At 43.7% G+C, this 21,134-nt stretch overlaps 1 long non-coding RNA gene and 1 pseudogene across 2 annotated transcripts; both read right to left on the bottom strand.

Annotated features, from left to right (window-relative positions):
* Positions 1-7,374, bottom strand: part of LOC124664018 — an 84,725-nt pseudogene extending 77,351 nt beyond the window's left edge.
* LOC124701071 lies at positions 1,514-4,869 on the bottom strand. Of its 2 annotated transcripts, none has more exons than XR_007001910.1 (4): positions 4,260-4,869; positions 4,106-4,167; positions 3,025-3,096; positions 1,514-2,841 (listed from the first exon to the last, which is right to left on the bottom strand). It is a non-coding gene; the product is annotated as an uncharacterized LOC124701071 (long non-coding RNA). The 2 variants fall into 2 exon arrangements; XR_007001912.1 differs by having other exon boundaries at positions 4,106-4,164.
* Positions 7,375-21,134: the final 13,760 nt, after the last annotated feature.

The following is a 21,134-nucleotide window of genomic DNA, read 5'->3' as shown; positions in this document are numbered from 1 at the left end:
GCGGGTTAAACCGGAGTTCTTTAAGAAGGGGAGGTTCAAAGTTGGTAATGGTCTATCAGTGAGGTTTTGGGAGGATACTTGGCTGGGTAATTGTCCTCTAGCTTTACAATATCCGTCTTTATATAATATTGTCCAACGGAAAAATGAGTTGGTTTCTACGGTATTAGCAAATACACCGCTGAATATTGGTTTTAGACGAATGTTTAATGATTATAAATACAATTTGTGGTTACACTTATGTCAGGCTCATGTCTATTCGTCTTTCTAATGAACCGGATACGTTTGTTTGGAACCTAAATGAATCTGGTATATTTTCTGTTAAATCTATGTATCTTGATCTTATGAATGGCCATACCAGATTTTTACGGAAATACTTATGGAAGATTAAGGTTCCTCTAAAAATTAAGATTTTCATGTGGTTCTTAAGTAATAGAGTATTGCTTACTAAGGATAATTTGGCAAAGAGGAAATGGACTGGATGTCAAAAATATTGTTTTTGTAATAATGATGAAACTGTTGATCATCTATTTCTTCATTGTCCTTTTGCGAAGATTGTTTGGAGAATGATATTTTTTACATATAATATTCCACCTCCTGCCAATATAACTAATATGTTTGGTAATTGGCTAAATAGAGTGAATAAGAAGGATAAAACATATATTCGAATTGGTGTTTCGGCAATTTGTTGGTCGATTTGGACTAGCCGGAATGATATCATCTTTAATAAACAAAAGGGTACAAATTTTTTGCAGGTTATTTTTCGTGCGGCGCATTGGATACAACTATGGGCATATTTGCTCCCGACGGACCAGCGGGATGCCATGGTTTCTGGATGCAACCGGCTCCTGGAGGTCACTCAGGATTGCTATTTCCGGGCTACTGGATGGCGGCACATTAGCAGAATTCTAGATGGATAGTTTTTGCACACTTTCCATCTACAGATGTTTTGTTTTGATATTTTTAGTTCTTTTCGGATACAACTCTATCTTTATGTAATAAGTACTTGACATCGACGTTTTACTTAATAAATGGCTGTGTGCAGAGGCCGGGGCTATGCTCCCATATCTAAAAAAAAAACTAGATTGCCAAAGTTGGGTTCGCCATGGGAGTGAATCGGTGCAACCTAGCATGAAGTACCGTACTTCTCGCTCATAGGAACACTGCAAGGTTGAATACTCTGTTGTGGATGCTGCCGTCCTCTTGTCCTCTTCTTTCCAATCTGTCACCTGTTTCATAACAACCCACACTAGTGGTTGGGGCGCCCCTTGGGGCGCCTCCTCACCGGGGTTGTGCGGTCCAATTTGACAACCTTATTCGCTGCACCTAATAGTTTCTCATGGGCTACTCAGCACCTTATTAGCATGTACCCAACTTAAAACAGAAATCATCATGGTTGCACACGACTATGAAAAGAGTAAATGGAGTAACACCTCATGCTCAATTGATGCTATGTAGAAATAATAAATAGTAGACGTTTAATGAGACAAATCCTGGGAGTGTTTCATAGACTTAGCTAGCTTTGGATATCACAACATTTATCATCATCTATTCCTTATGGTGTAAAAAGGATAAAGCTTAGACAGGAATTTACATATCCTGCCAAAAGAGAAACAATGTGATCATCAATTTCCGCTGACCGGATGTTTCTGCCTTTTCCTCTTGCACCACATGTATTGGTTAATGATCGATAAGGTGAAACTCGTGGCCACCATGCCACACTGCCATCAAGTCATCGTGCTCCTCGGTGCCGGTCGCCCAAGTCACCACCGCTAACATGTAGAAGAGGAGAGCAGCTGAGAAACGAGATGGCAGCCAAGGTAACCTCACACGTCTCCCTTCACGTCTGCCTCTTGTCATTCCTCTTGTTAGTTAGCAGGCTGGATAGCCAGCGACCGGCCTTGTGGCCAGGAGCATACAACGGCGTGACCAAGAGCCATTCAGAAAAAGGTAGAATGGTAAGAGAAATTTATTAGTGTTAATAATCAAAATAATAAATCCATCAGCAGCTTAGAAATTAAAAACAAAAACAGTTTGAAAGAACAAATGAAGAATGTCAAGTGCAATAGGTGGAACGGTCAATAGTTCAGAAGTAAAAAAAGCTAGGAAAAAAGAGCAGGTTTAAACATAAACTGAAACCAATTCTAAGTGAAAGTAGATGAGCAGCTGAGAAAATAATGAATCAACATGTGCCAAGGAAACCTGGTTCATAGTGAAGCAATTAGATGAACTATGCACGTTCATTGTGAGGGCAAGCAACCTACTCGATCCATTCCATCTCTACCAGAATATCAGTAACATGGGACAGCTGAAAGACTTGCCACTGCAATAGAAATCAAACAGCTTAGGCACAAGTAAGAACAATGCCATAGTAGAAACGAAAGCTTTCAGAAATTTGCAAGTAAAAATGGCCTTGTCCATCTGAATTCCCATGTCCAATTGAGCTGTATTAAACTACATTGATAGAACTACAAATAATATTCCACCACATTTCAAGAACTCCAGATTCATTATGTATGACGAAAAGAATTCAGTCACTCACATCAATCAAAATTTAAGCATTGAGCTTGGGAACATTGGACCAGGAACTAAGATACTTTGTAACCATGCTAGATTGCATACCATTACTCCAAGTTTTCACAAATATATTTGAGGCCTATTGTTGAATCGAAGTAATCAGTATCCATTGACACGTCTGAGTAAAAATCCATCATCACGCACATAAATTTGCTTCCCCTTCAGCGGTGGTTCAACAAATATTTCCTATAAACTGTAGTACATGAAAAATCATCCGACATAACCGAGTCACAAAATCATTATCTTGGGAGTCTATCATGTGTGAACCTAAAGGAAACATGAGAAAACAATACAATTCAGTGTGCAAGTTGTAGGAGATCACTAACAGAGACATGATGAAATATAACTATGGACAAGTCACTAAATATAATGATGTGGATATGAAGAACCTGCGAACAATAATGAAATGAAACCTTGGCATATAAGATGGGAAATAACATGAACCATTACCTGCAAGCTGCATAGCCATTGTTTTTGATAACTCCATGTTGTGGAAGTCTAGAAATGTCTCACTCCGGTGGCCTTTATTTGCAGTGACATGCAGATCATCAAAACAACCATTTTATTTTTGTAAACCATCCTAATCATTGGTACAAAGTAAAGATCGGAAATCAAATCATTTTGGACCATCATATTTTGTTTCTCCTTTTAGAGCAACCACAGAAAAACACAACATATGAACTATACACCGGGAAAAATCTGACATTAAAGTATTTCCTAATTCCTAGCGATATTATAGAGAAGTATTCTTTCGGGATTCATACAATAAAAATCATACTATTGTGCTATTTTGTTCCAAACTAATATAATTGTTATAAGAAATTTTACTGCTCCATGTAGTATACACATACAAAAGGATTAAGAAATTGGCACAAATAATCTGACACCAAGTTTGCAGGTAGATTAACCTACAAAACCTTCCACTGCTTAGCAGGCCTATTTGACTGTGTAGTCTATTTAATCTACACACTAACAAAAATGGGAAGAATCATATCAATTTTGGTAGTCCAACCAAATCATTGCTGCTGAGTAAAGACCAGAAATCAATTCACTATATATGCACTAATATTTTGTTTTCGTTTGACAACACTGCAAAATACAACATATGTACCATATACAAATGTTTACTTCATGACATTTCCAGCTATACTAACGCCAAGGCCTTGTCGGTGAGAAATGTGTATTTTCACACTTGTATAAATACGGACAAACAAATAGCAATGATTGTACAAACTCCACACCGGTGACACAGAATTAGAGCTCCTTGGACAATAGCCATCTCAATCCTCCTTGCCCACCCATATAATTATATAACTATGAATTTTTGAAACCACTCTGGCGTATGTTTTGCAAATGAGGTAGGAAAATTAAAGACCAAGAGCGGCAGCAAAAACGTCAATCGAATCGCGACAACTCTAGATTAGGGACTGCTACATTAAACACTAACCGAACAGAGATAACTAAAGAAATACTTAATGCTAGGAAATCATCCACACAACTTGTTCAGAAATATCTTGGAACAAAATCTAACCTTACAACGTTCTGGTGTGGATCCTTGCATTGCGCCACTAGAGATGTACACCTGAGCAACTGCTGAAGATTAAATCCGATTGACGATCAATAGGAAATTTTTTGTTGGCTCATTGAAATGTCGGTCTCTCGACAATAAGCCATAGCAACAGTACCTGTATTTGAGTGCCTCAATTCTGGACGGATCTCTTCGTTAAAAATCGAGCTTTATCACCATAAAGAAACCTGAAGAAGCAGGATTGATGGTACGAGGCACCCTAGACTGAAGTAAATATTGGACAAAATAACCAAATTCTATTGCACAGAGCCAAGACACATGAAAAAATGCAAGATGGGTAAAATACATATACTGAGAGTTTCAGCAAAAGAATGGTCACTTCTGCACAGAATCACCTCAGCCTTAAGGAAGAGACAACCATTGTAATACTTCATGTTGTCAAGTCAAAGCATAATGCCAAAGAATGAGTACCATGACTGCGATAATCAAATAAACTAAGCCTGCGGGGTGCGGATGTACACCCTCAACATGCAAGTTCCAGACCTCTTCAACTCGTAGTTACTTGCCTATTCCTAATCCTAAAAAAAGTTAACACGCCTGAAATAACCATATACATAATAAATGAATCTGGAAAGGGATTGAACGGGGGAGACATGTAAAAATTGGAGGAAATGGTGAGGGACGCTAGGAGGACCTGATCTCACTTGGGGCGATGAGGACGAACGTGCCGGAGATGCGTCCTGCACCGACGCACTGGTGGGGACGAAGATGCCGGCGTGGCGACCTGGTTAGTGTCGAGGGAGGAGCTAGCGCCGGGCGCTGGGTGTAGCAGCAGCGGTGGGAGAGGTGCAGAACGAGCGATGCGCTGGCGGCGACGTCTCGGTGGATGGCACCGCCGGTCGCTCGGGAGGAGCGTGTGCGAGAGATGGAGGGGACTCCAGAGGCAGGCCACGGCGGCGGTAATGCAGGCGAGGGGGCGGACGGACGGAAAAGGGTCGTGGGAAAGGGGCTTCTAGCGGCTAGGGTTTCACTGTTGTTGTTTTATCCGATGCGGCAAGGTATTCAACAACGAGAATCGCGCGCTAACTCGATCTGACGGTCCAAACTGCAAACGCGCTGAGACCAGCAACAAATGGCCAAAAGAGGAAACTCACGCGCGATGTGGGTCTTATTTGTGCCAGAGAGGGGTCTTGGGGGGTCGTTTACGGTGGCAGACGGGGTCTTTTGTCGTAAGAGGGGACGCGGTTACTTGTACTCAATGTGCAGTTTATACTTCAGGGGACTCCACTGGACCAAATCTCGTTCGTGCAGGGCACAGGTGTTCGTCCTATTAAATTAAGAAAAAAGTCTAATATTTGCTAAGCTCCGTTGGCATTAGGCCTGACAGTTCACTGATGAAGCGGTTGCCTATAGCCCACAGATTCGGTTTCATTTAAAACGCGTGAGAGACCACCCTGCTATATGGCAACGGCAGATGTTCGCACAAACTGTAACGGCACAAGACTAAACATTACGAGTACACACTACATCAATCAGCAGATGACGGAAAATATTGGTAAGAACAAACCCATGAAAAAAAAACCCTCCCCTCTCGCGACCCGTGCCGCCCCCCTGCGGCGGCCGGGCGCGCATCTCCCCCTCCGGCGGCAAGCTCCCCCTCCTCTCCCCTGCCGCCGCCGTCGGCGTGCGCCGCCGGGCCTTGCCCGTGCGGTGCCGGCGGTGGTGGGTCGGACTCTACCCGCGGCTAGGACCGGGGCGCGGGGGCCTCGGGCGGCGGCGGTGAACTCGGGCGGCGGCGGTCCGGTGCGGCGGCGTGATTTCCGCGCGCCGGGGTGGTCGGAGGTGCGGCGGCGCCGCCGCTGGCGGCGGCACGCGCGCGGCCGGGGTGGTGGCGGCGGATCCTCGCTCCGCCCGGATCCGGGCCGGCTCGGGCCCCATCCGGGCCGGGCGGGCCGTAGCTCCCCCCGACCGGCGGCGGTGCTCCCGGGGTCCGGTGGTGCTCGGGGCGGTGGTGGTAGGGTGGCGGCGGCGCCATGGCCGGCTAGCGGCAGCTTGGCGGCGTGGGCGTACGGGCCGGGCGGGCTCGGTTGTCCCATGCCGCCATGTCCGGTCGGCTCCCGCGATTGCGGTGGAGGTAGTTCCCTCCCGCTAGGCTATGGTGTTGCTTCCCCGGCCCGCCTCTTCGGTCACATCTTCCTAGGCCCCGCGTCGAGGACCACCGGGAGACAGCGAGGATGACGTCAAGATCGTGGTGGCGCGTGCTTGTGGCCGGTTGGTTGGGCGGAGCACTTCGGATGAACGGGGTGGTGGTGTTGGGGGTTGGGAGAAATCCTTGTTGGCCTTGCCGACGCCGTCGCGGTGACGCCCGAGGGCGCCGCCTCCTTCCTGGAGGGCGTCGGGTGTACCCCCTCGCCCAATCCCCTCCGTGGACGGGGGGAAACCCTAGGATTAGTCCGGACAGCAGCGGCGTCATCGTCGTCCTCCTTGTTGAAGGTGTTGTTTGGTACGCGGTAGTTCGGAGTGCTAGGAGTGTGGTAGGACTTTTCCGGGAGGCGTGGCGGGTTGTCCTCGTTCTTGTCAATCTGCCGGTGTTGGCATTCTTTTTTTTTTCTCTCTGTTGGTTCCTTTGTGCTTGGTTGTGCTGCGGCCCCAGCATGCTTGTTGTATCGTGGTTGCTATATTAATATAGCGGGGCGAAAGCCTATTTCGAAGAATCAGCAGATGACCAAATAGTAGACGTCTACAACAGGAAGACAAGCGCAGACTAGTGAACCAATCTTCCAAAGAAGATTCACAGAATAAGTTTTTGACAAACCACAATATCACTAAATAAAATTCAGTTTCACTTAAAACATAACATAGACCATGCTGCTATACAGCAGCAGATGTTCACACAACGGGCACCGGACTAAAACAATGACACTAACACAACGGACACACGACACGGCTCAGCAAAAAAACCAAATTAATAGTAGGCAACAGCTTCAGCGTGAAGCCAAATGGCACAGCAGACTTCTAAACCGAAATTCCAAAGAAGATCACTGGCCACCACGAAGGCGGAGCACAAGGTGGAGTGTGGACTCCTTCTGGATGTTGTAATCTGCAAGGGTGCGGCCATCCTCGAGCTGCTTTCCAGCGAAGATAAGGCGCTGCTGGTCCGGCGGGATGCCCTCCTTGTCTTGGATCTTCGCCTTGACATTGTCGATGGTGTCAGACGACTCAACCTCGAGGGTGATGGTCTTGCCGGTCAGAGTTTTCACGAAGATCTGCATCTGCACAGTAGACAAAATTGAAGAACCGATAGGGTATATGCTACCAAGTTTACGAGAAAAAAAAAAGTTAAAACTGTACATCAACCAAGTCACAAAAATAAGAAAAATCTAAATTATGTTGTAATAAACAATAAATATACAGCAAACGACGTGAATACCGATCAAAACATGGAACAAGATAATAGCCTAAATCTTCGAATTCATCCCTGCTTTATTATACTTCCTCCGATCCCTTTTAATTGACTCGAATTTAATAAACATTACACTAAATCTGACTCAGTTAAAAGGGATAAGAGGGAGCAATAAATCAATAAATAGCAATAAAGTGCAGCCTTAAGCTTTTCTCCCACATCAATACACGTATGAGTCAATGAGAAATACGACACAAGTAAGACTACAATACGAATAAAATTATGAATTAGTAAAACAATGAGACTTAGTAGAATCTGCAAAATACCATATGCTTACGGTAGATGGTTTCAGCTCTAATAGATCAAGCTAAACAACGAGTAACAGCTCCAAGTAATCCAACAAGCGTACAACTACGAAGGGCTGGAAGCAAATCTAACTCGATCGGATAAGATCTGAGACCACATACATCAACTGTTCTAGTTCAGCAGAATGTTCAGATCTGATAATCTGGCCAACAGGCAAAAACTCTAGATGAACAATCACGGAAGGAAATTACTGTACGCCAATCATAGATGGGTGTTGATCAAAAATAATAGATCTGTCACGAAAAAGAAGTTGAGTCTACAAGACTAAAACCATCCAAGCAAATCGATCTCCAATTATGAACGGAATTCAACATCATGCGAATTCAACGATAGCAGAAGATCGCGAGGACGGATACCTTGGTGGAGGTTTGCGGAGTTGTTTTCTTGATCTGGATCGGGGGCTTGATCGATTGGTTAGAGGGGAGTCGATCTCAGGTGCGGTATATATAGATGGGGGAGAGACCGGCTCGGTTAGGTCACGCGTCTGCCGAACCGACAGAGACCATAAGTCGGTGCAGACTGCAGAGTCCGTCCCGGCCGCGCAGTCTCCTGGGGCGTCACTTGCTTTTCTTTTCCTTTCGTTTTTCTGCCTGAGAAGTTGATCAGATATCCAGAAGTATCCTGACGGTTCCGTGATTTTTCAATGAGATACAAACACGGTAATCTCTCCTCTACTCCCTCCGCCCACAAATAAGTGTACATCTAGGTTTTTGGTAAGTCAAACTTGTTTAATTTTGACCAACTTATTATCAAAAATTATACGCATATGTGACTTTAGATTACTATATTATGAAACTACATTTCAAGGTGGATCTAGTGATACTAATCTAGTGTCATAAATGCTGCTACTTTTTTCTAAAAAAGTGGTCAAATATAATAAAGTTTGACTTATCGAAAAACCTAGATGTACACTTATTTGTGGATGGAGGGAGTAAGTATAGTCACTAGTAGAAAAACGTCTATTCGTACCGGTTCCAGAGGGGCATTCGTACCGGTTGAGCAACCGGTATAAATTATCCGGCACTAAAGGCCCCCCCCCCCTTTCGTACCGGTTGCTTACCAACCGGTATAAAAGGGGCCTCCACGTGGGCCACCAGGAGAGCTCAGGGCCAAGGAGCTTTGGTACCGGTTGGTAATACGAACCGGTACCAAAGGTTCCCACCCGCGGCGAGGAATTTGCACGAATCTCTGCCGCGGCAGAGAATTGAAGTTTTAGGGTTTTTGGAGGGGTTTAGGGATTTTGTTTCATATCGCGTCGATGCACCAGAAACGCGTTTGGGTTTAGGTAGTACATGAAGATCAAGATGATGCATAGCAAGTTGGTGCATATAATATAACACACATGTAATTGCATAAGATAGCAAATTAGGAAGCACTATGCATGAAGATCGATCTTCATGCATAGTAGTGGTACTCTCCGAGGCGTACTCTATATATGTCTATTACATGTAGCATAGTGGTACTCTTCGAGTCAACTATATATGTAGCATGTACATCTTCATTCATAGTGGAACTCGCGAATGGTGGTATGACGTCCCGAAGGAAGAATCCCGCCAATTCCTCGCCTATTGCTATGAAGCGGTCATCGATTGAGAGCTTGTTCCGCTTTCTTGCCAACTATAAAAAGAATAAGATACAAATGAATACATGAGCTATGTGTGTGTGTATATATATATATTTATTCAAACCACAATGAAACAACTATTACTGAAACTCAGCACAACTTATGATAAGAAAACAAATTTGTGAATATTGTTTTCGTACCTCTTTATTTCTTTCATTATTCGTTTTCTCGCTGACAATTCTGTGGATGTACTCGCAAACGTAGAATCCACAGAGATCAGTCCCTTGCGGTTGTTGCGGGCATTTCTTTACAAGAATATAATTCAATCAAACAATAGTCAAGTATATATGATAATTAAAGGTGTGTGGACCTAGGTAGTACTACTTACTTTCGCACGCCATCGCAGCTTCGGTGTCCATTCATGGGACTTATCTTCCTTGATGAAAGTTTCCCATACGCTGCCCGACAAAAGAAAATGAATAAAAGAGTTATCAATTAGTTCATAGCAGGAAATTAACAAAACAAACCGATAAGAATTAAAATTACCTTTTGAGCATTAAATAACAAGACAAGTATAGTTCCGATTCTTAGCTTAGTGAGTCAAAGACTTCAACTTCTCCAATGTGCATATTGATGACCAGAAGAATAAAGTGAAACCTACGCACGTTTAAATATGTAGTGTCATATATATAAGTCCTTAGTTAAAATTTTAACATACGGTGAGCAAAATATATTGTGTTATAAGACAGTAAGACTCACTGGAAGTTGTAAGGCCAAATTATTAGCCTTTTGTCACGTTGTCGCTTCAAAAACCTTAGCAAAGTCTCCGGTGTATCCTTGTTATAGAGGGGATTTTCTATGGTTTTAACATGCATTGTGTGCGGGTCAATGAACCCAATGTCCGTGATTTCGTCCCTTTTGCATTCGAACATCTTCGATCTGCATAATATAGCGCACAAAGGATTATAATCTGCAGACAATGAACGAGCTGAGCTAAAGACTTCTCAAATTAAATAAATCACTTACAGACAATAGCAACTGATGATAGATTTGTCGAGGGCCCGGAGATTGTATAATCGGAAAAGCTCGTTGAAGTCAACGTTCACACAATAATCCCGGAAGTAGTGCTCTTCCCCAACTCGCACCATGATAGTCTCGATCCCTTCCTTTGAGGCATTAAGGTACCACGAATGCAAGTTACGCATACATGTTGGTAGCTTACCGAGATTCTCGACCAAATTTTTCCCTTGAACAAATTGATATGCTCGTTCAGCGAAGGCGTAATCGGCTGTGTCTTGTCGAGAACTTTGAACGGGCTTCCCGTCAAACACCTTGAGAGGCTCGACCGATTGAACGGGTTGTTGTCCGAGCTGGTAGACTTGGTGTATCCCTTTTATCTCCCTGATACCCGATTTAACGGGTTTTGTCGCCTCGATCATCTTGTCATACGACCTTTCAATAGAACGCCTATAGTCAGATGGCGGCGATGGTACAGGGTCATATAGATTGTCAACGGTACGCGCAACTTTCACCGGATCAAGTGTCTTCTCGAAAGGTATCTCTGGCACTTTCGGTGCAAAAAAAATTTTCACCTCGGCCTCAACGACTTGCCTGTTTTCCTCGACACTTTTTTCCCAAGGTAACTTCTCAATGGGCGGCTGTGGTTTCTCCTTTCTAAGTCTCTTCCTAGGTGGCGTACCGTTCCGCTTAACGGACGCTGTCTTACGCGGAGGATCTCGAGATGGTGGACTCACGCTGGGGTCCCTCTCAGGTAGGTGTGGACTTGGCTGCTCACGAGGACTGCTACCAGGAGGAGTCGATGGCATTTGCTGCTCATGTGTAGGAGTCGGTGGCCTTTGCAAAAGGATGATGTACTTCTTCGGCCATAGGGCGAAACCGTGCTTGACATCGGCCAGTGTCCTCTCATCTTCACCTCTAGGAATATCAAGCTCCACTGTTTCAAAACCCGGAACAACTTCATCCACCCCGACACGAAGACAGCCAGGTGGAATGGGCATATGATGGTGCATTGCTCCATCTTCACTTGGGTACACATAGCCAACCGCCACCTTAACGGACGCGGTCCTGAATAACATATGTAGCTCGCAATCTGTCTTCTCCGTGATATAATCCACGGGGTAGCTTCCTCCACATCCGTCAAGATGCGAGGAACCGACACTGCTTCTTCGCTAAGATGGGGCAGCATCGGCTTGTGCATCCTGTAGAAACAGCTGCTGATTAGGTGCCCTCTGATTTTTCTCAAGCGCCTCCACCCTAGTCCTCAATTCTGCTAACTCGTCAGCGTCCTTCTTCTTTCGCGAACTGAAGCGACCCGACATATTACAAGGATAGTAATAAGCAAGTCTTCGACATATTGCAAGGGAAGTGAAGTATCTCGAACAATATGTCGACCAGAGTAGCACAGATAAGCATTGCAGCGGTCCATAGTACAAACTTAAATTACAAGATTCAAACAAGCTCCAAACTGTGATATAATACAAAGGATCTGATACCAAGTACAACAAGAACTCCAAAAGAACAAGAAAATATAAAACTGGGTTTATATTACAACGGTACTCTCAACCACTCTCTTATTGCAATCTACAACATCAACTCTATGGATCAACACCAGGCTGCTCACTGAAGTCCATATAGTAGTTTACTCCTCCTTCCTCGGTGGTCACTTGCACATCCAACTCGTCCTCCTGTACGTCTGGATACTCCACTCCCGCATCTACCGACTCATAGTCTAAGAAGGGAGATTTTGTAGAAGGGGATGAGTACACGAAGTACTCAACAAGTCCAGGATATATAACAAAACAATTTTTATGCACTATCTACTAAGACCAGTGGTCCGGAAGCCTAATGATTTTCGAAATCATTTCTGAGGAAAGAATTCAAGTTTTATTTATAAAATCTATGATCTTCTTGCCTCACGAGCTGTTAGAATCCCCTGTGGATTCCTTTCTCGCCACGTTCGCAGCTCCTTCCCGGAACAGGGAGTGACAATGCCACAATTTTATACACTCTGCAGAGGTGCGTCACTTTAACCACAGACTATCCGCAACCCGGTGATCATGCCGTTGCACTCACAACCAGGCTTTGGATCACGGAGCCTTTTCACCCATCTTCCTTGACATATCCCACATCGTAGCTGGCTACCCGTCCAATCAGTTTAACGCCTTCAGTAGAGGCCTTTAGTTTGTTTAGACAGTTGGTCGCCTACAGTAGAGGTCACACCCCAACTGCCATCCCTGGGAGATATGCCCTAAGATGGAATTACTTTAGCTCCGCCCTTCCCACTCGTGGTCATGTGGTCAACGCGGTCACTACGGCGCTTGAGCTCAAGAAGGCAATTGTTGATTAAAACCTAATGGTGATATCCCTTGTAGTCGAACCCGCCTTCCAATGGCTTGACAGCCTCCACACAGGGTTCGACCACCAGCCATAATAGTTAACCGACTGCTCCATCAGTCGGTCAACCTAATCTATGTCATATTATTTGTAAGATAGATTTTTCCTTTGATGCAGGTGATATCACATAGTAGATTGGCAAATACTTTGATAAAAATAATCAACCGGTATGCAAGAATGGACTTGCCTGATGTAACATAAGAAGTGTAGTTCAATGGGTTGGCTTCCTGCTGAAGCGCGGTTTCTGAAAAAATCAATAAGTCCAATAAGGACTAACTCCAGAAGATCCAACATGAATGCAATGATGAGGAGAAGGTAGTAATGTCTGCTCATGATAAATATGTATGCACTGATTTAGTTGCAAGTCAACTGTAGATATAGATACCCACTCAAATATTATTTCAGTTCAGTAACATATTCCAGTTCATAAGGTTCAGGAGAATAATTGGTGAATGAGTCTCAGGTTTTTCCTTGGCTTTCTCTCGCTAACAAACAATTGGGTAACAGAAAGCATGAAGTACTTTGGTTCAGCAATAAAGCTACAGCGAGGCACAGGAAATAGCCAGCTAGCAAACTCATATGACTAGACCATTTGTATATGATGTACTGCTCTAAGTGAAGTACTTCTCTGCTGTTCCAAACTAGACAGTTCAGGAACAACGCAAACTTGTAACCTGGAGCTACAATATGAGTTCAGTACACGACTAGCATATCCCTGAAACCGAACAAACACCTGCAACAGTCATGATGATTTGAGCTACTACAAAGAATTAACCTGTACCAAAATAGCCTGTTGATTCCATGAAATAGGGTTAACTGTCGAAACTGAACACACATGTTACCTAACTCCTTCGAAATTTAGTTGTCCAGTGAAAACTGGGCAGTCGTCCAGTAGTATCACTACTACTCTGAATTCTACAAGCTTTCGTTTCTTAGTTGATTAATTTCAAATAAATAAGATCCAGTTTAGCAACTATTTACACAACATGGATAACCTGTAGCCCAGGTTTGCAAGTAAGCAAGGCACTTGCACAATGACCAGATCAGTTCTATGTTAACAATATCAGAGATCAAGTATTTCTCTCAGTTCAGTTATGCAAGTGATCTTGTTTAACTCGCAGGTCAATTAAATATGTAACCAAATACTCTAATATGCTACAATATTTCTCAATTTCGAAATACAGGCGTGCTGCAGTTTTCAGAGATCAACAATGGCAGTTTTTAGTTTCAGAGCAAGCCACTGTACATGTATTTCCAGGGATCTAACATGTGGCTAGATAATCTGATTAATTCATCACTCAAATGTTGTGTACTAGAGACAAGAGAAAGATGCTGAACCTAATTCCATTTGCACAACCAACTACATACGTATTTACTCTTTGCTGACCACGTGTATGTGTGTGTTCATTCCTATGCCAAAATAGAATCTGGGAAAAGCTCTAACAACATCTCTTGTGTACTAAATAAAAATGGAAGTTGGCAATCCCCTACTCCAATCAAAATCTTCTTTAACTTACCCACACACTCGACCACACATAAACAACCAGATGCATATTTATTCTAAGAACCATTACCTACTGACTTCAGATGTCCAACCTCCTAGATCTTGTTGAGAAGTGCTTGGTTTCTCTCCTTCTACTACTGCTCCCTGGAATAGGATGGTCGCCTAACCCCCTTGACCCCCCTTGCTCGCTGGTGCTTGGCAGCCTAGGTCACGGCCATGGCGCCCGAGCTCATCCTTCAATGGAGAAATACTACAGAGGAAAACTGTCTACAGTGAAGGTCTACTAGAGGATATGTTCAATCGATGGGCTTCTACAGAGTATGTGAGGTGTCCTAGGGGTTACTGTGGATGCTCCCCTGCCCGACAGCTGCTAGGGTAGTTCCCTGGACCGGTGAGGATAAAGTTTGGTACAAACACAAGTAAACTGGATGCTACAGTAGTACGGTAAACTGACTGGGTATTCGGTACAGAATAGTGTGTTCATCAATTCTGGCAATTAAATTCTAGTCTGATAATTCTATGATATAAATATTTAGCACATTTCCAGAATGTATATTAGCAGCAACAAATCTTACCAGAAAGTTTCCATAAAAATAAATTATTCATAAATCTTCAAGGTTATAGTTCGGTTCCGCTTTCGGGGTCCATTCGCCCTCACGACTATTGCCGTAAGTGAGGCGAAATTATACCAACGGAATAACTTATGTTGTAAAATAGATTTTTGCAACCCTCACAACTCTCACACCAAAGTAATTGCCCCCTTCAATTGCCCAAGTTTTCTATAAACAAAGATTGACACTCTAGCAAGAAAGTGATTAATAATAAGTGGAATTTATGTAATCAAATTCTTCAATTTTTATTTCTTTCTCGCATTGTATTCAATTTTTTTTCTTGAAGTTAATTCCTTATGCTTGTATGAGATGCATGCAATGCATGATGCACAAACATATCTACAACTAGCCAGTGTAAATTAACCTAAGAGTTGGGTTCTCACATCCTCTCCCCCTTAAAATAATTTCGTCCTCGAAATTCTGAAGGTAAGCTACCTGAACAGATATGGATAGCTTCTGCGGAGATCTTCTTCTTTTTCCCACGTTGCTTCCCTCACCGGATGATTTTTCCATTGCACTTTGCAAAATTTGATTGCTCGATTTCGTAGTTGCTTCCAATCCTCTTCTAGTATCTTTGTAGGTTTTTCCACATATGACAGATCAGGTTGTAGGTCAATCTCATCGAGCTTTACTTCCTCTGCTGGTGCTTTGAGGCATCTCCGTAGTTGAGATATGTGAAACACATCATGTACCTTCGATAAAGATGCTGGCAGCTTCAGTTGATATGATACCTTCCCTTTTCTACTCGTGATCTCAAAAGGTCCGATGTATCTAGGACTTAACTTTCCTTTTACACCGAATCTTTTCACTCCCCTCATTGGGCTGACTTTCAAGTATACCAAATTCCCCTGTTGGAGCTCTCGAGGTTGTCTCTTTCGGTCTGCATAACTCTTTTGTCGGCTTTGTGCAGTCTGTAGTAGCTCTCGAATGACCTTTACTACATCTTGCTTTTCTTTGATAAGATCAGGACCTAGAATCTTGTCCTCTCCAGTTTCATACCAACATACAGGTGATCTGCACCTTCTTCCATACAAGGCTTCAAATGGTGCCATTTGTATACTACTTTGATAGCTATTGTTGTAAGCAAACTCAGCCAAAGCCAAATGCTCATCCCACGAACCACCAAAGTCAAGTATACAAGATCTCAACATGTCTTCTAGGATTTGATTGGTCCTTTCAGTTTGACCTACCTCCAGTTTGAGGATGGTAGGCAGTGCTGAATTCAAGTTTACTTCCTAGAGCTTGTTGAAGTTGCTTCCAAAAGGCTGAAGTAAATACTGATCCTCGATCAGATACTATTCTCTTCGGAACTCCGTGTTTGCTCACAATCTCGTTGATGTAAATCTTAGCAAGTTTTTCACAAGAGTCTCTCTGATTTATGGCAATAAAATGTGCACTTTTAGTCAGACGATCAATGATTACCCATATGGTATCTTTGTGTCGCTGAGTTCTTGGTAGTCCCGTGATGAAATCCATACCAATGTCCTCCCACTTCCACATTGGTATTGGCAGTGGTTGCAATAAACCGGCTGGATTTCGATGTTCCGCCTTCACCCTTGAGCATGTGTCACATTCAGATATGAACTTGGCAATTTCTCTTTTCATATTGTTCCACCAAAATGTTCCCTTCAGATCCATATACATTTTTGTGCTTCCAGGATGGAGAGTATATGGAGTCTGATGAGCTTCTTGTAAAATTAAATTCTTAATTTCCGGTACATCCGGAACACAAATCCTTCTTTTGTACCATAAGGATCCATCTTCGGCTTTCGTAAATTCGAAGGTTGTCCAATGGTGATTCTTTGGATTTCTTCAAGCAATGAACTTATCTTCCGGTTGTCTTCTCTTAATTTCCTCTTGCAAGTCAGGTTCTACTTCTAATAAAGCTTTAGTAGCACCATCACCCTTCATAACCATTAATATTCCAGCCTTACCCATATCTTCGAGAATTTCTTGCGAAACTTCTTCTATCCTCATTTGATGACATGTAGCCTTCCTACTTAGTGCATCTGCCACTACATTTGCTTTGCCAGGAGTGTAATTGATGGTGAGGTCATAATCTTTGATCAGTTCCAGCCACCTTCGTTGCCTCATGTTTAGCTCCTTTTGTGTGAAGAAATACTTTAGACTCTTGTGGTCTGTATATAGCTCACACTTAGCGCCATACAAATGGTGCCTCCATGACTTCAAAGCAAATACAACTGCCGCCAATTCTAGATCATGAGTGGGATAATTGACTTCATGTGGTCTCAGTTGTCGAGAACCATAAGCTATCACCTTTCGGTCTTGCATCAAAACACAACCAAGTCCAAGTTTGGAAGCATCACAATATACTTCAAAACTTTTACCACTCTCGAGCAGTGCCAAGACAGGAGCTGTTGTGAGTCTTTGCTTCAACTCCTGAAAACTTTTCTCACATGCTTCAGACCATTGAAATTTGACATCTTTCCTTAACAACTTGGTCATTGGAGCAGAGATTTTGGAGAATCCTTCAATAAACCTCCGGTAGTATCCAGCTAGACCTAGAAAGCTTTTGATCTCACTAACATTTGTAGGTGATTCCCACTTGAGTATAGAATCCACCGTTTTAGGATTAACTGCCACACCCTCCTTAGTGATGACATGTCCTAAATAGGTTACTTGGTCAAGCCAGAAGTCACACTTGCTGAACTTAGCATATAGTTGATGCTCTCTCAATATTTGAAGCACGATGCGAAGATGCTCAGCATGTTCCTCCTTAGTCCGAGAATAAATGAGGATGTCATCGATGAAAACTATGACAAATTTATCCAAATATTTCATGAATATCTTATTCATAAGATTCATGAATACGGCAGGAGCATTGGTTAGCCCAAAGGGCACCACAAGATACTCATGGTGACCGTACCTAGATACAAATCCGGTCTTTGGGATATCTTCCTCTTTAATCTTGATTTGGTGATATCCGAATCTCAAATCCATCTTCGAGAAGACTCCAGCACCCCTCACCTGATCAAAGAGATCTTGATATCTCGGTAATGGGTACTTGTTTTTGATAGTGACTTTGTTGAGATTTCTGTAGTCTGTACACAATCGAGGAGGGCCTCCTTCCCTCTTGTCCACAAATAGAACGGGTGCTCCCCATGGTGAAATACTTTCTCGGATAAATCCCTTTTCTTGCAACTCATCGAGTTGTTTCTTTAACTCAACTAGTTCACCTGGTCCCATACGGTATGGCCTTTGTGAGATAGGAGCGGTACCAGGAATAAGATCAATGGTGAAGTCCACTTCTCGATCAGGTGGCATTCCTGGTAACTCTTCCGGAAAAACATCCGGGAACTCTCGAACTACTGGAATTTGTTCCAAGCTCTTTCCCTCTAAGGAATTCAACTTGAATCCAGGTCCTACTTCTGGGTTTCGATCCCCCTGGAATAATATCCTCTCACCTTCGGAGACTTCAAGTGAGACGGTCTTATTTGCACAATCTATCAGACCTTTGTGCAAGGATAACCAGTCCATTCCTAGGATAACCTCTAGTCCTTTTAATGGTATGATTAACAAGTCAGCAAAGAATGCTCGACCATTAATCCTGATGAGCATACCCATCATCACTTTACGGACAACTATTACTCCCCCCGGTGATTGTATACGCGCTGGCTTATTTAGTTCAGGTGTAATAAAAGGTAGTCTGCTCATATATTCTGCCGATACGAATGAATGTGTTGCTCCAGAATCAAATAGAACTATGCCAGTATGGTGGGAGATGGGTAGCGTACCAGATACGACATCATTTGCAGCCCCAAGATGCTCAGCATTTACATAGTTTAGTTTTCCAGAAGGTTTGCCTCTGCCTCGGCCTTGATTGTTTCCAGCTCCTCTGCCCATAGGCCTTGATGTTGGTGCTGCAGGACGGTATGACACTTGCTGTTTACCCTGTGATTTTGGAGGATTGGGACAATTCGGTTGGATGTGTCCCGGCTCACCACACCTGTAGCATATGACTTTTGGTTTCACACAATCTTTGGTGAAGTGACTTCCTCCACATTTCCCACACCGAGGCGGATTATAAGATGGTCCAGGAGCTCTGAATGATGATGATCCGGAAGGTCTTGGAGCAAAATTTCCTGAATGAGATTTAGGCGTTACATAACGTCGTGGGTCCAGTTTTGCCCTTTTCCTCCGATCCTCTTGAATATCATGATAATCATTCTCCAAAGTGATAGCACAGTCCACCAACTCCTGGAATTCAGTGACCCGAGCCAAACGAAGTTGCATTTTTAGGAATGGATGCATCCCTTTTAGGAACCGTTTTCGCCGTTTGACTTCGGTATCCACTTCCTCCTTGGCATATCGAGATAAACGATTGAACTCATCCATGTACTTGAGCACGGACATGTTACCCCGAGACAGGTTCTCAAACTCCCTTTTCATAAGATCCACTATGCTTGTCGGGACATGAGCTTCACGGAACTTCTGCTTGAATACCTCCCATGTAATTACCCTTCCAGCAGGTTGTATGGCCTTGAAGTTCACCCACCAAGCTGCCGCTGGACCTGTTAATTGATGAACTGCATAACGAACTTTTTCTTCATCACTACAGCCCACAGTCTCCAATTTATTTTCGGTGTCTAACAGCCAATCCTCGGCATGCATTGGTTCAGCTGCAGTGGAAAAGGTTAAAGGTCTTGCTTCCTGGAAATCACCCAAAGTAACTCTGCCTCCGGCTTGAGATGTTTCTTCACGGGGTCTTCCATCCATTCGGTTTAACAACTCGCTGAAGAACCTGTTCTGGCTTTCCTTTTCCTCCCGCCTTTCTGCTTCCATCCTCTGCATAAAATGCATTAAAGCTTCCTCCGGCCTGAGAGGTGGTGGTGGTGGAAGTACTCCTCCATGCGTGCCTCCACTTCCGGTTCCTAGTTCCTCCCTTGCTTTGGTATCAGCCTCCTGCTGTCGCCGCATTTCAGCATCCTTCCTAAGGTTCTCATCGCTTGCTTCCGACATTTTCTAAATATGTGTCATGAAGGAAAACTCAATTATACAGGAAATCTTGTATAACAAGCCTGCTTCACAATCACATATAACGCATGCACATTCAAAATCAAGGCAGAAATAAGAACCAGAACACCAAGCAGAGATAACACCAAGATCACACATATTTATCACATAAGAGTGTTGCTACCTATGTGCTTAGATGTGGGTACAGGGCATAAACAACAGGTACTTCCATAATTATACATCAGGTCTTACTACTTCGTTCTACACTCCTAAGCCTAGCACACACCTACAGATTTCACAAACCTCCACTACCCCATCTAGAACCTATTTTACAATGCCCAAAAGGTTCAGCCTCTTCCTTACTTCACTCGCTGCTCACAGCAGCCTCACCACGTAGCCTCTTGCTTCTGCGTGGTGCACTAGAAGAAGCTTTCAGGCGACGCTGCTCCCTGTGCGACGGCTTGTAGTCATCATCGAAATCGCCCGAGGACACATCAGATTCACCTCCATGGCAGGCTTCCTGAAGGTCAACTGTGCTACTGCCATCAGACCATGTAGAATGGTCAGAGTCAGAGAGCACAGGAATTTGGTCATTAGCTCCACCAGTGTATTCCATCGGCTCTTCTTCTTCTACTTCTTCTTCAGCGTGAGCGGTAGAAGGTGCTGCAGCTGGTGCTCGAAACCTCCGAGGTGAAGGTGGTGGCTGCATATCGCCCACATTGATGGCTTCCTGGCGAGCTTCATGAATCCGCCGAGACATGACAAGATCATATCGGTTATGGAGCTCAGCTCTAGAATCTTCCCTGAGCTGGTCAATTGTGGCCAACAGAGCATCGGTTACTTGAGTGCTCCGCTTGATGAAGCGAAGTGCCTCACCCTTCCGATCTCGGAGAGATTCAAAGTAAGCCTTCTCCTCCGGTGTATCCACACATGACGGCAATGCCATGTAGGACATGTCACTAAAGTTAGTACCACGCTCATCTCGTAGAGCAAGCGTAGCATCCAACATTGCCAACTTCACTGCAACAAAGTCGGCACAGCTTTTACAGCTGTAAGACAAATGTTGGACTTGTGTTGCAGCCGGCAGTGTCACCTTTGCCTTGTAATACATGAGGAATTTCCCTTCATAGTAACTTTTTATGGTCAGACTTGGTCGCTCATGTACTCCCAAGGAGCCCAGAAGCGTCTCAAGTGTG

The sequence above is a fragment of the Lolium rigidum genome, chromosome 1 (genome assembly GCF_022539505.1).
Source record: "Lolium rigidum isolate FL_2022 chromosome 1, APGP_CSIRO_Lrig_0.1, whole genome shotgun sequence".
In the NCBI taxonomy this organism is placed as follows: Eukaryota; Viridiplantae; Streptophyta; class Magnoliopsida; order Poales; family Poaceae; genus Lolium; species Lolium rigidum.
Note: the sequence above shows the minus strand (reverse complement) of the source record. Positions and strands in the feature narration are given on the sequence as shown.